Below are 14,917 nucleotides of genomic sequence, written 5' to 3' on the forward strand. Positions count from 1 at the left end.
ACATTACTGTGTCATTTGATTCTCATTCTCTGCCTATAAAAGAGCAAGGGGATAACCAGTCAGTCAGTCAGACACCTGTTTGAGGGCCTCCTGCATGCCAAAGGGAGGTTGACAGTGCAGCAGTAGCTCCTCATTGACGGTGGAGAGCCAGGTCTGGCACTGCTGCAGCGTGTCCTGGTGACTGACATGCTTCTGCAGTTCTCTGTCCAGACTCTGGTAAACCTGATGAAGACACAGACACACCAAGACAAGTGAGAAGATGGGGCAGGTTAGAGGGAGATGGAAACAGTAAGAGAGTAGAACAGAGCAGCGTAGCGTGTTACTATAGTACTCACACACTGTGCACTGCTGCAGATGGCTGAGTAGCTGTCTCTGGTGCCCTGATGGTGAGCCTTGACCTGCTGGCTGGTCTTAGCCTGCATCTGGTCCGTTGTACAGCTGGACACCAAGTCATCTCCTTTCTCCTTCAGACTGGTCAGGCGCTCCTCAAAACGAGTTATTTCCTCCATGATTGCCTGAGAAATGTGACAGACAAGAGTTAAGATTAGAAAAAGTTGTAGACAACAATTGCATTTTAGATTGTTGGTTTTGAACTTCAGAAGCATAATTCCATGGCAATTATTACATAATTTCATTCTGATTGATTCTCATACGGTTCCATTCCATGACATCAGTCAGTCACCCACCTTGTGGCGGGCCAGTTGTTGTGTGGCCGTCTCCATACTACAGGTCTGCATGGAGTCTGAGGTGACCAGCCTACTGGACATCTGTAGGAGCCACTTCTCCACCTCCTGGAGCTCACTGTTGTAGCACTCATGCTCCTTCACCCACTCCACCAGACTCTGGACCTGGCTCTGAAAACAAGTTCAAAACACTTTCTCTCATAGACAATTACAGTAGACGTCTCCACAGCCACACCAATCAGGTAAGATGATTACAGATGATGGAACTCACTAATAATGTAGTAGATGATCACTGCAAGTGGTAGCAATTAAAAGACGTTTAGGGGTTATGTTTAATGGTATTTTTTCAAGGCGCCTTTAGCTCTTCTAGCTAGAAGTGTCTGTAGTATAACGGTAGCGCGTAGACCCATTGAGTCCAAAGCGCAGCATTACAGCTTTCAATGCAGGACACCTACCTTGGCTGCAGTGCAGAGTTCCTGGTAGTCAGTCTGCAACCTGTTCATGTTGTCTCTGATGGTGGGGTCACAGACCATATCCAGCAGAACCTCTCCTTTCTCGACCACTGACCTCACCGCTGACTCGTGGGACTGCACTGTCTGCTGGATTGTCTACGTGAGGAAGAAAATGTTCTTTAAATGTTAATAAATCATTCAGCTGTTGTTGAAAATTATTATTTCTACCGCAGCACAACTAAATAGACGGACAGACAGACAGATAGATATCCATCGGGAAGTTGAGGTTATCAACAGTAAACATAGCAGCATGTGAGCTACCAAGCAGATTAGCATGACATCAGCTAGCCTATGTACCTTATATTTGGCTAACTGAGCCTTCTTCTGGTAGAGCTCAGCTTTGAGATCGATGGGTGAGCTTAACAAAGCCTTGGTCTCAGCGAGCCACTGTGCCTGGACCTTGTACTTGTCCAGGAAGTCTTTGGAGAGGGAGATGCATTTCTCCAGGGAGCTGTGCTCCGTGCGTAGCCCAGCCATCAGGCCCTCTAGCTGGGATCTATGAGCATCCACCTCCTCCCTCAGCTGCTCAGCTTCTGGTTCCTCCAGGAAGGCCACGGCCCGCTCTGTCTTCTCACGCATCGTCTTCAGGAAGCGGTGGCCCTGCTCCATGTCACCCTGAAGAGCCTGGAGGAAAGACACACAGAGTGTAAACAGAAGCAGTTACGCCTGTGACCATAACCTTTTCAGAGGATGAAAGAAAGCAAAGAGAGTTTGAGACTTGGTAGTGTCACTGTGATGGTAAAGTACACTAGGTCCGCACTGAAAAAGTATTTCAAAAGAGCTTACTTTTGCGACATACCAGTTGTTGCCTACCAACTAAGCTGCTAGAGGCATGGCTTCCATTTAGCTGAAGCTCAGACTGTAGTCTCGGTCGCCAGACTCAGGGCAGCGGCTGTAAGAAGAGTCTGTTACTGTACCTCCAGTGTCTTCATCTTCCTCTCCATGGTAAGACGGTCTACTACACTTATGCTGATGGCCATGGTGCTGAAGTTGTTCTGGGCCGAGCTCAGCCAATCAGAGAAGGTCCTGAACACATTCTGGGCCTCCTCGATGCAACACACCTCCACCTGCAGTTGCTTGATGCTCTCCTGCAGTACATCAACAGACAGCCCAAGACAAAAAGATAGAAATGGAGATTCTGCACTGTGGTAGCAATCTGGGATGTGTAAATTGCTCCAAGGTGTGTGTGTGTGTGTGTGTGTGTATGCTTGTGTGTTCCTGCCTATGTGTGTAACTGAGCAGGTCGTACCAGTAGGTGCAGTAGCAGGGTGTGGTAGCGGGAGGTGAGCTGGGTAGCTCTGGTGCTAACCCGGCTGCTGATGTGGGTCTCATCTATGACCTGCTGGGCTAGAACACTCAGACCCTCCACCTCCTCCTGGTACAATAGCACCTCCTCCTGCCAACTCTGTATACATACATACAGAGCGAGAGAGCGAGAGAGAGAGAGAGAGAGAGAGAGAGAGAGAGACAAACATAATTTAAGCCCTGTTTCTATTGTCACTTTGAAGTAAACCCAGGTTGGGCTGGCCTTGGTGGGCGGGCTGAAATTGTGTTTTCCACTGCCTCAAGAAAATAGAAATGATGTCATGTTGCTAGGTAGACAATGTGACTGCAGCTGGCTTCGCTAATGTTGAATAATTTAATTCACCCTCACCATGCTGTAACTAACGTTAGCCCATACTCCTGCCAGTGCCAGCCAGGCTCGGAGCCATGTCTTTAGCTTGCTGACGTTAGCTAGTTAGTTAAACGGTTAGCGTTATCGTTAGCATAACTAGCTAGCTAGCTTAATTCCTACCTTGCTTGCCATGGCATTGGCTATTAGCAAGTTAACCAAGCAAACCAGACAGCAACAAGCCTAGACGAGCTAGCTAAACATTGTGTCAGCATCCAGCAGTGATCAGCTTGGTGGTTGCATTGTAACGGCGTCACCAGCCCAAATTTTAATCGAGCAGGCACCAGTTGTGAAACAGGGCCGCGCTGGCCCTCGGCCCAGCTTGATTTTGAGAATTCCATGCCAGTCAGCTCGAATTTGAGAATTTGAGAATTTGAGAATTCCAAACACCGGACATCATGTACTGAAACCCAGGCGCTGTAGAAGAAGATGCTGACCTTTATCAGTTGGAGTTGAGCGTCCTTGGTGGCACGGTCCGACCGGCGATGACTCCTCAGTTGACCTTTGCTCTCCATGCTATTCAGCCAGCTGTCCAGACCCTGAAACTTTTGCTCCATCTGGCGGAGCTTGGCCAGGGCACTGTTGAGCTGGGCCCTGGTGTCTCCCAGCTTCCCCTGGTACAGATTCCAGTCCCGCCGCAAGGTCTCCAGGACCCGGTCCTCGATTTGGGGGACACCCCAGGGCACAACCTGGTCTCTACTGTCCAGCAGGGTGTTGAGTAGGGCCTGGCCCTCCGTGCACTGGACCTGCAGCTCCTGGAAATGAATGCAGAGAGGCAGCTGTCATTGTTATTCAGACTGAACATTACGAAACATTACTGGACATTCCAACGCCGTTATACATCTCGCACCGACAGACAAAGCTAGGCAATTTTCCCCATGCTGAATAACATACGTTTAAACAACAATTTGGGAATATGGTCCATTATATTCAATACGTCAGGGCATAAGATAAATGGGAAAAGCCACTCTTCTTTGGTTCTTGTATGTGGAAGCAGCAGTATGTTCTTGTTATGACCTGTAGTTTCTGAAGCGTCTCCTCCAGAGTGTCCACATCCCCCTCTAGCTGTGTGTAGCAGCCCAGTTTCTCCTGCTCCTGCTCCAGCCACGCCTCAAACACATGTAGGCCTCTCTCGTACTCCTGGTGGGCCTGCACCAGCTCTTCTGCCTTCCCCACCGCAGTCTGGAAACACAAAAACAAATATGTGCATTATAGACATGTAACTACTACAAAAATATGAAATGATAACATGAGACTTGTGTCTTCACACAGCCACTGTGCACGGGACGAATGCCATAAGGTAGGGGTAAAGTGACTATGCATATTATCTATGCATAGTCACTTTACCCCTACCTACATGTACAAATTACCTCGACTAACCTGTACCCCCGCACATTGACTCAGTACCGGTACTCCCTGTATATAGCCTCGTTACTGTTATTTTATTGTGTTACTTGAGTTTATTTAGTAAATATTTTCTTAACTCTATTTCTTGAACTGCATTGCTGGTTAAGGGCTTGTAAGTAAACATTTCACGGTAAGGTCTACACCTGTTGTATTCGGCACATGTGAAAAATAAAATTGGATTTGATTTTGATTTGATAAGTCTGGCAAGTGATACTAACATATGAGAAGGAGATGGATGCTTCACTGCTGTACTGTATATACCTTGGTGTTGTCCTTGACGGTGTAGTATCGTTCCTGCAGGTCCTGGAGCTCTAGCTGGGTGACGTAGTGTTCGGCCATGTTGGCTCCCTTCACGGTGATGGTGTCCAGTAGACTGCTATGGCTAAGAACCTCCTCATAGAGAAGCTGAAACAGACACAACATGGATCAGGCCTAATGTGAATGTTTCTACTGCATTTAAACCACAGCATGACACAGGGTTAGGTTAGTTTTTGATAAAACGAAACGTTTATTACATTGGCATTTGGTGACTTTTTATAAGGCAGAGGCACCCTCCTATTGTATTTTGCATTGTATTATATATTGTATTACTGTATGTATTGATACGTGGTTGGGTTACGACTGTAATATGTGGTTGTCTCTCTTGGCTATCTTAAGATAAATGCACTAGCTGTTGTTAGTTCTGGATAGGAGTACCTACTAAATGACTAAATTGTAATGTAAATGTAGTGCAATGTATATTATGTATTTTATTTGTTGTATTGTTTTCTGTTTGGACCCCAGGAAGAGTAGCCACTTCCTCGGCAGCAGCTAATTGGGGATCCTAATAAATACAAAAAAATATGAAATACCGGACAAGGATGTCCTCTTTCACCGTTATTATTTGCACTGTCTAAAGCTGCAACAAACCATGGCATGACACAGTGTTAGTGTCACTTTATCAAAATGTTTCACAAGGCAGAGGCACATGACAAGGATGTCCTCTTTCACCATTATTATTGGCACCGGCACCAGACATTATTTCCTCTTTCACCGTTATTATTTGCAAGTAATAAAAAAGTAGTATACACTGAGTGTACAAATCATTGAGGCCACCTGCTCTTTCCATGACAGACTGACCAGGTGAAAGCTATGATCCCTAATTGATGTCACTTGTTAAATCCACCAATCAGTGTAGATGAAGGGGAGGAGACAGGTTAAAAAATGATTTTTAAGCCTTGAGACAATTGAGACGTGTATGTGTGCCATTTAGAGGGTGAATGGGCAGGACAAAAAATGTAAGTGCCTTTGAACGGGGTATGGTAGTAGGTGCCAGGCGCACCGGTTTGTGTCAAGAACTGCAACGTTGGCGTTTTTTTTTCACTCAACAGTTTCCTGTGTGTATCAAGAATGGTCCACCACCCAAAGGACATCCAGCCAACTTGACACAACTGTGGGAAGCATTGGAGTCAAAATGGGCCAACATCCCTGTGGAACGCTAGAGTCCTTGCCCCGACAAATTGAGACTGTTCTGAGAGAAAGCGGGGGGGGGGGGGGGGGGGGTTGCAACTCAATATTAGGAAGGTGTTGCTAATGTTTGGTATACTCAGTGTAGATGACCGCGGGTACCTTGGCTTTTCCCAGGTTGGCAGTTTTGTCTCTCATCTCGGAGCATTGTTTGTCTCTTGGGTCCAGGCTCTCCTCAACACGCTCCACCCAGCCCACAAACTGACACACATCCTCCTGGTAGCTGGTCCACTGGGAGAGGGCTCCCTCCAACTGGCTGTGAGGGAATACAGTGTAGTACACATAAATATATCACACAGTTAGCTGATCGCCAATAAAGGCACTTGTACACTGTCTCAACATTGACCAACATTCTTAAGTTGGCAGTTGTGTTTAGAATGTTCACAGTAAAAAACAAATATTCAATTTGATCAGATGTTATCATAACCCAGTAAGTATTCTACTAAGGCATTCTAATCTTTCAGGACATGAAACCTTTTGCATTGGATGGAGGCGGAAAGCAGGGTGTCCCAGGAGTCTTTGAGGTCCTGGATGTTCTTGCAGACTACTGGTACACCCTCTACTGATGTGTTCCTCTGGACAGACTCTCCCCTGGTGACCAGCATCTTCAGCTGGATCTCCTTCTCCTGACGTGCTGTCAGCAACGCCTGAGACACATCAAGAGTCAATACATGTACTACAAAATGAGTTCAGACATCTGGAAGGCAGTAGCAATGCTAACTTAGCTACCCGTTACATACTGGAGATTTAAAACAACTTTTACTCTATAATCCAAGTCCGAGTTGAGTTGAGTTTAGTTGATTGTATTTGATTTTAGCTAATAAAAAGTTAGCTTAGTTTAGTTAGCTTTACTTAGTTAAGTTTATCTTAGCTTGATGTAGGTCAGAGGTGGTTGTACTGTACCTCCAGCTTGATCATCCTGCTGTCCAGGACATTTTTGTCTGCTGTGGGAGTGCGGTAGGTCTGCAGCATGTGGCTGGTGTCGGCCACCCAGTTCTGCAGCTCTTTCAGCCCCTGGGAGAACAGCTGGTGCTCAGTGACGATACGGTCGATACGGGAAGCCTTCTCCTGTAGAACCACAAAGCATAGCACATGTCATAGGTCAGTCGCTGTGTGTTCATTCATGTGCACACTCGTAACAAATTCAACTTAAAGTGAACCTGGGGTTTGTGTATACAAATGCTAAAATTAGGGCTAAAATTCAGTATGGAATAAAAGAAGAGCAGCATTAATTTTGTAAGTTTACATTCTTGGTTACAGTATTTCATTTTTCAGCTATAAGATTGGAAATTCATTGATTATATACATAATTTTAACCGGAGAGGTGACTCAAACCCAGTGTAGTTTTTTTCCCTCTTTTTTTTTTTTCCTCTTGCAGGGGGACAGGCGGGCAGGCAGGTGTTAGTTACCTTGGTCAGGTTGGTTAGAGCTAAGTACTGAGCGGAGAGCTGCGAGACACGGTGGACAAAGCCCTTTCTGGCCGCGTGTCCGTCCCACAGTAGCTGGGCCTTCTCTCTGAGCCTTATCAGCTGAACCTCTTGAGAGGCTAACTCCTCGAGCACAGACTGCAAGGGCACAAGCAGGTTATCACAGAGACAGAGGCATGCAAGCCAACACACAGAGACAGTTAGCCAAGTTAACATAGACACTTACAGACCAGGGTTGTAATGACATGGAAGAAAAAGCAGACTGGGTCAATGTTATGAAGATGAAATACTGTCATGACATGGCAATCGAAAGAAGGTTAACGAACACAACAGACAAAGATGTTTGAAGCATTTGAAAACATTGAACAAGGCTGTTAAGTGTCAACTCTTTAAACAGTTATTATTTAGGCCGCATTGAACACACATACAGCAGAAGCATTTGAAAATAAATCGGGTAGATAGCAGGGCAGAAATGAGCAGTGAGCAGTTATGTTAAGCTTTGACAGTGCGATGCGGAACTCCATCCTTGATTCACAGTGACTGAGCTGAAATGGTGAGCTTCTATAACGGCCGTGCTGGTGCCTGGCAGGGCATGGTGATTGGTGGGATGATGGGACAGTTATGAGGATAGCGCTTCGTGATTTGACAGGCTGAGAGCCATGTATACCTGCAGCTTGTGCAACTCCTGCTTTTTGGCAGTGAGGTCGTGGAGTCGTGTGCTGCTCTCCTGTACAGCAACCTCTGTCCCGTTCAGCCACTCCTGAAGAGGCTCCACACTCGCCTCAAAGTCCTTCATCTGAGACTGGAGGTTCTGAAATAGGAGTGAAACACACGCACCTTCTGATACACAATTCAAAACAGGTTTCAGCATCACACAAATTGATAAAATTGCTAAATGCTTCCTCTCGAGACACAGTAAAGTACAATGAGTGTGAATTTTTATTTTATTTTATACAAACTGAATAGATGACATATTCTCACCCCTTAAAGGATTCACATGCTGTACTGTACATCAATTGATTACCTGTAGGGCAGTCTCCCTCTGGTGCAAGTTGGACATCAGAGTCTTCCAGTCTTCTCTGGCACTGCTCATTTTGGCCCGGACAGCGTCTACTCTGTCCTTGGCAGCGATACTGACCACCAGCTCACCACTGAGCACCACAGCATTTAATTTGGAGTGGCCCTGCTCCCTGTCACTCAGGAACTCCTTGGGGGTGGAGACAGAATGGCCAAGAGATAAGATGCATTCTTTAAAAAAAGAATGTCCAATTCAATCAAATGTGCTTGCAAGGCCAAATGTGCTTAAGGACAAAAGGTTTCCTGGACAGATTAGAAGCACTTTAATAGAGAATTTCCATTGAAGAACTCATGGAGGTCATCCATTGAACCTGATGGACTAGGCTTGATTTGTGTCCAGGGAAACTGGGCCTTAACGTACCTGTATCTTCTGCAGGCTGGAGGAGGCCTCGCTGAGGTTCTGAGGCACATCAAAGCACTTGGCTGTGTTGATTTTGGCATTGACCAGCCACTGCTGGAACTCTCGGAAAGCGGCACGGAACTGCTGCTCCAGAAGCTTCTCTTTGTTTTGGCATTCTCTGGAGGCCTGCAGGCTCAGCCTAGGAGGGAGAAGAGAGGAACAGATAATTGTATACAGCACCTACAGGGTGGTATTCTGACTTGTATACAGCGCCTACAGGGCGGTATTCTGACTTGTATACAGCGCCTACAGGGCGGTATTCTGACTTGTATACAGCACCTACAGGGCGGTATTCTGACTTGTATACAGCGCCTACAGGGCGGTATTCTGACTTGTATACAGCGCCTACAGGGCGGTATTCTGACTTGTATACAGCGCCAACAGGGTGGTATTCTGACTTGTATACAGCGCCTACAGGGTGGTATTCTGACTTGTATACAGCCCCTACAGGGCGGTATTCTGACTTGTATACAGCGCCTACAGGGCGGTATTCTGACTTGTATACAGCGCCTACAGGGCGGTATTCTGACTTGTATACAGCGCCTACAGGGTGGTATTCTGACTTGTATACAGCCCCTACAGGGCGGTATTCTGACTTGTATACAGCACCTACAGGGTGGTATTCTGACTTGTATACAGCGCCTACAGGGCGGTATTCTGACTTGTATACAGCGCCTACAGGGCGGTATTCTGACTTGTATACAGCACCTACAGGGCGGTATTCTGACTTGTATACAGCCCCTACAGGGCGGTATTCTGACTTGTATACAGCGCCTACAGGGTGGTATTCTGACTTGTATACAGGGCGGTATTCTGACTTGTATACAGCGCCTACAGAGCGGTATTCTGACTTGTATACAGCGCCTACAGGGTGGTATTCTGACTTGTATACAGCACCTACAGGGTGGTATTCTGACTTGTATACAGCCCCTACAGGGCGGTATTCTGACTTGTATACAGCGCCTACAGAGCGGTATTCTGACTTGTATACAGCGCCTACAGGGTGGTATTCTGACTTGTATACAGCGCCTACAGGGCGGTATTCTGACTTGTATACAGCGCCTACAGGGCGGTATTCTGACTTGAGATCTGATTTTGCGTACTTAACTTACATTTTGGCTCTCATTGACATCAGTAAACAAGTAAATGATTTACTTATCTTCACTTGGAATCGGGCCCATAGTGTATGTAATGGCCTTGCAACAGAACAGTATGTCATACACACTCCAAAAACTATTTAAACAAATTATTTGAATGTCAGGTGTAGTAAGACCCCATCCATCATGCTGCTGAATGACTTACCCGTTGTACTCCTTGATAAGGGAGGACACTCTCTCTGACTGAGTACCCAGGTCCTTGGAGAACCGACACAGACCGTTGAGCTGGAACTTCAGACCGTCTGACATGGGCTCCATTTTGACTAGACCCTCCAGAGTGTCCTGGGTGGCACAGACACAATGAGAAGATGCTTTAGAGGAGAGTGAATGGAGGATTGTGAATGTAGCCCCGAGGATATGGTGATTTTGGAAATTTCTAACTTCCACTTTGAAAAGTCAACAGTCATCCTAAGTATTACGGATCAAAGCCTTCCTTTAATGTTACATTTCGTTTTGGCATTGCAGCAATACTAAAAGGACCAGTGCAATCAAAGATGTGATTTTCCAGTGTCTTACATACACTGAGTGTACAAAACATTAAGGACACCTGTTCCTTCCATGACAAAGATTGGCCAGGTGAGTCCAGGTGAAAGCTATGATCCCTTATTGATGTCACTTGTTAAATCCACTTCAATCAGTGTAGATGAAGGGGAGGAGACAGGTTAAAGAAGGATGTTTAAACCTTGAGACATGGATTGTGTGTGTGTGCCATTCACAGGGTAAATAGGCAAGACAAAATATTTAAGAGCCTTTGAACGGGGTATGGTAGTAGGTACCAGGGATACCAGTTTGTGTCAAGAACTGCAACACTGCTGGGTTTTTCACTTTCAACAATTTCCCGTGTGTATCAAGAATGGTCCACCACCCAAAGGACATCCAGACAATTTGACACAACTGTGGGAAGCATTGGAGTCAATATGGGCCAGCATCCCTGTGGAACGCTTTAGACTCCTTGTAGAGTCAAAGCCCCAACGAATTGAAGATCTTCTGAGGGCAAAAGTGGGAGTGCAACTCAATATTAGGAAGGTGTACTTCATGTTTTGTATACGCAGAGTAACTTTTCACACTATGTGGTTGGAATAATACTGTAAAATTGTGAAAATTACGATAATGCCCTTTTAGTGTAAGAGCTGTTTGAAAAGCCTGTTTTGGTGGGATGGAGTTTTGGCCCTCTGAATTAGTCAATATACCAATAAGAAAGACAGTGTCACGGGTCCCTCCGGAACTTTCATTACGCACACCTGTCCCCTATTCCCATTGATTAGTAATTGTATAAGTGTGCCCTTTGTTCACCATTGTCCTGTCGATTATTGTTACTATGTCCGTTGGTGCGTGTGAGTACCTGTGCTGTGGGTTTTGGCTTTCGCGCCATTGTGGATTGTAGCAGATGATTACGGGTCTCGTCCCGTGTGTTAATCATTGTGCGGGTGTGTTATTTATTCGAGGTACTCCTCGCTCTTTTGTTTTGGGTTTCTACCCTGTGTTTTGTTAGGTGTTGGTTTGGTCTTCGTCCCCGTGTCTTTACACAGCACGCCGTCATTTGGGCTGAATAAAAAACCCTATTACGCATTCCTGCTCCTGTCTGCCAAATCATTGTTACCAACGTGACAGACAGTTCCAAACCTCTCTGCCAATAACAGTTCATTTTCAGTTTTCCCCTCTCTACCCAGACCACTCCCAGACAGTCCTATCAAAATTCTTGCTTGAGAAATTGCTCTTTGCTAAGAATAATTTTTACATGTATTTTTTTTATTTTAATTGAAAACAATCACAGTACTTAATTGTTACCCATAAATGATTTGATATTGAGAAACAAATGGCTGCAATAAACCTTTAAACCAGGGGTGTCTAATTCATTTTGCCCTAAGGGCCGCATTCGGTCTTCAACGAAGTCTGGAGGGCCGGCACTGAAAATTAGTTATACTGTATTTGTTTTTTTATTTTTTTATTCTCCCTCGCTGTCTAGTGAATATTAGCGAGCTGGGCAGTCAAGAAACTGTATGAGTACAGTGCCTTCAGAAAGTATTCACACCCTTTGACACCCTTTATCCACATTTTGTAGTGTTACAGCCTGAATTTAAAATTTATTAAATTGAGATTTTGTGTCATTGGCCAACACACAATATCACATAATGTCAAAGTGGAATTATGTTTTTAGAATTTGTTACAAATTAATAAAAAATGAAATGCTGAAATGTCTTGAGTATTCAACCCGTTTTTTATGGCAAGCCTAAATACGTTCAGGAGTAAAAATGTGCTTTACGAGTCACAATTAGTTGCATGGACTCACTCTGTTGGCAATAATAGTGTTTAACATTATTTTTTATGACTACCTCATCTTTGTACCCCATACATACAATAATTTGTAAAGGTCCCTCAGTCAAGCAGTGAATTTCAAACACAGATTCAACCACAAAGACCAGGGAGGTTTTCCAATGCCTCGCAAAGAAGGGCATCTATTGGTAGATGGGTAAAAATGTAAAAAGCAGACGTTGAATATCCCTTTGAGCATGGTGAAATGATAAATTACACTTTGGATAGTGTATCAATACATGCAGTCACTACAGAGATACAAGTGTCCTTACGAACAGTTGCCGGAGAGGAAGGAAACCACTCAGGGATTTTACCATGAGGCCAATGGTGACTTTACAAAAGTTACAGTTTAATGGCTGTGATAGGAGAAAACTGAGAATGGATCATTGTAGTTACTCCACAATACTAACCTAAATGATAGAATGAAAAGAAGGAAGCATGTACAGAATAAAAATATTCAACAAAAATGTATCCTGTTTGCAACAAGGCACTAAAGTAGAACTGCAAATGATATGGCAAAGAAATTAACTTTATGTCCTGAATACAAAGTGTTATGTTTGGGGCAAATCCAACTAGACACATCACTGAGTACCACTCTTCATATTTTCAAGCATGGTGGTGGCTACATCATGTTATGGGTATGCTTGTCAACAGCCAGGACTTTTTTAGGATAAAAAATGGAATAGAGCTAAGCACACCAAAATCCTAGAGGAAAACCTGTTTATCTGCTTTCCAACAGACACCGGTAGACAAATTCAACTTTCAGCAGGACAATAACCTAAAACACAAGGCCAAATATACAATGGAGTTGCTTACCAATACAACATTGAATGTTCCTGAGTGGCCAAGTTACAATTTTGTCTTAAATCGGCTTGAAAATCTATGGCAAGACTTGAAAATGGCTGTCTAGCAATGATCAACAATCAACTTGAGAGATCTTGAAGAATTTGCAAATATTGTACAATCCAGGTGTGCAAAGCTCATAAGCCCAGTTTTCTTTGGCACTTAAAAGTCAACCTAGGTTGCCTAGCTCAAATTGCGTTTCCACTTCCTCCAGAAATGAGAAATGGGCTGACTGTTCTCAAAAAAAGTTTGTGTAAAAATGAATTAAGGATCCGGTGGTAATTTGTGACATGTCTGACTACTGCAGTATTGCTTCTCCATGTGCTAGCTAACAGTAACAAGCCCAGACGAGCTAGCTAAGCATGGTGCCAGCTTCCAGCAGTGATCAACTGGTTGAAGCATATTAACAGCGTCACTAGCCAGAATTCTAATCGAGCTGGCACCAGTTATGAAACTGGGCTGTGCTGGCCCGGGTTTCCCTCGACCCAGCTCGAATTTGAGAATTCCATTCGAGCCAGATAGAATTTGGCCCTAATTTTAAGTGCCAGTGGCAATTGGGTTTTAGAGACTTACCCAGAAAGACTCACAGCTGTAATCGCTGCTAAAGGTGGTTCTAACACGTATTGATTCAGGGGTGTGAATAATTATGTAAATGATCTATTTCTGTATTTAATTTTCAATAAAATTTGCAAATATTTCTGAAAACATGTTTTCACATTGTCATTATGGGGTATTGTGTGTAGATGTGTGAGAGAAAAATATATCTAATCCATTTTGAATTCAGGATGTAACAACAAAATGTGGAATAAGTCAAGGGGTATGAATAGTTTCTTAAGTCACTGTAGCTCCACCCACTGCCCAGATTGGACCCCCTCGCGGGATGGATCCGTATGATTTCATACTGAGATAAAAAGGCTGCATTGAGCCTATAAACAGTATATATAAGAACACCTACAAATGAGCCTTACCTTTGCAATCTGCCAGCCCTGCACAGCCTCCTCCCTACTGTTTTTCCCCTCTGCCTGAGAGAGCCTGTGTCTCCACTCCTGTAGCTGACTGCTAAACTCCTGCAGGTCCACCTCCAGCTGAGCAGCCAAGCAGTTAAACTCCTGTTCGGAGCTGGCGAGTTGGGAGAGAGCAGTCTCCAGGCCTGCCCTGTTCTGCAGTGCCCCACGCTCCCACTGCTCCCAGGCAGACAGCAGGGCTGCCTCCTCCCTCTCCACTGCCTCGAAGCCCGCGGAGCCAGTGTGGTCCCTCGTTGCAGCCCCACAACGCTGCACCCGGCTAAGACGCTCTTGGCCACGCTGCCTGGAGTCTATCAGCTCCTGAAGTTGAACATGGAACATGGAACAATGAAACAGGAAACATTCAACTGTTACTGTTACTGCCAACTACTTCAACTGTTGTTAGCTACTGTAACTGACTACGACTGTTATTAGCTAACTAACTATTCTCCATTTGTTTCTGATGTCCTATAGAGGCTAAACGCAGACTAAGAGAGACGCACATTTCTCTATGTGAGGGTAAAATGTATTTATGATCCTGTGTGTGCCTCAAATATTGTGAGTTATCTTCTTATTTTCTCATCTATAATGATTACTTTTAAAACGTAGCATTGGACTAAACTATAATAAGCTTCCGTATGATGTGTCAACAAGGGGGTGATGGACAATGAGATACTGTAAGTGATGCTTGAACATCCTCACCTGGACTTTGGCAAGTTTCCTGTTTACAGAGGTGGAGTCTCCTGACAGGTCAGACCAGCGCTGGAGCTCCTCCTTGGCAGAGGCCAGCCAATCATTGAAGTCCCTCACAGCTTCCAAGTAGTGCTCATGCTCTGTCACTCTGTTCTCCATGGCCTGAACCTTACCCTGGGGGATGGACAGCATACAGAGACTGGGTTAGGCTGTTTGCCCATAG

The 14,917-nt window shown here is 44.9% G+C and overlaps 1 pseudogene; it reads right to left on the bottom strand.

Annotated features, from left to right (window-relative positions):
- The window catches only part of LOC120023015, a 143,851-nt pseudogene that overhangs the window by 75,469 nt on the left and 53,465 nt on the right, over positions 1 to 14,917 (bottom strand).

This window comes from Salvelinus namaycush, chromosome 28 (assembly GCF_016432855.1).
Source record: "Salvelinus namaycush isolate Seneca chromosome 28, SaNama_1.0, whole genome shotgun sequence".
Lineage (NCBI taxonomy): Eukaryota > Metazoa > Chordata > Actinopteri > Salmoniformes > Salmonidae > Salvelinus > Salvelinus namaycush.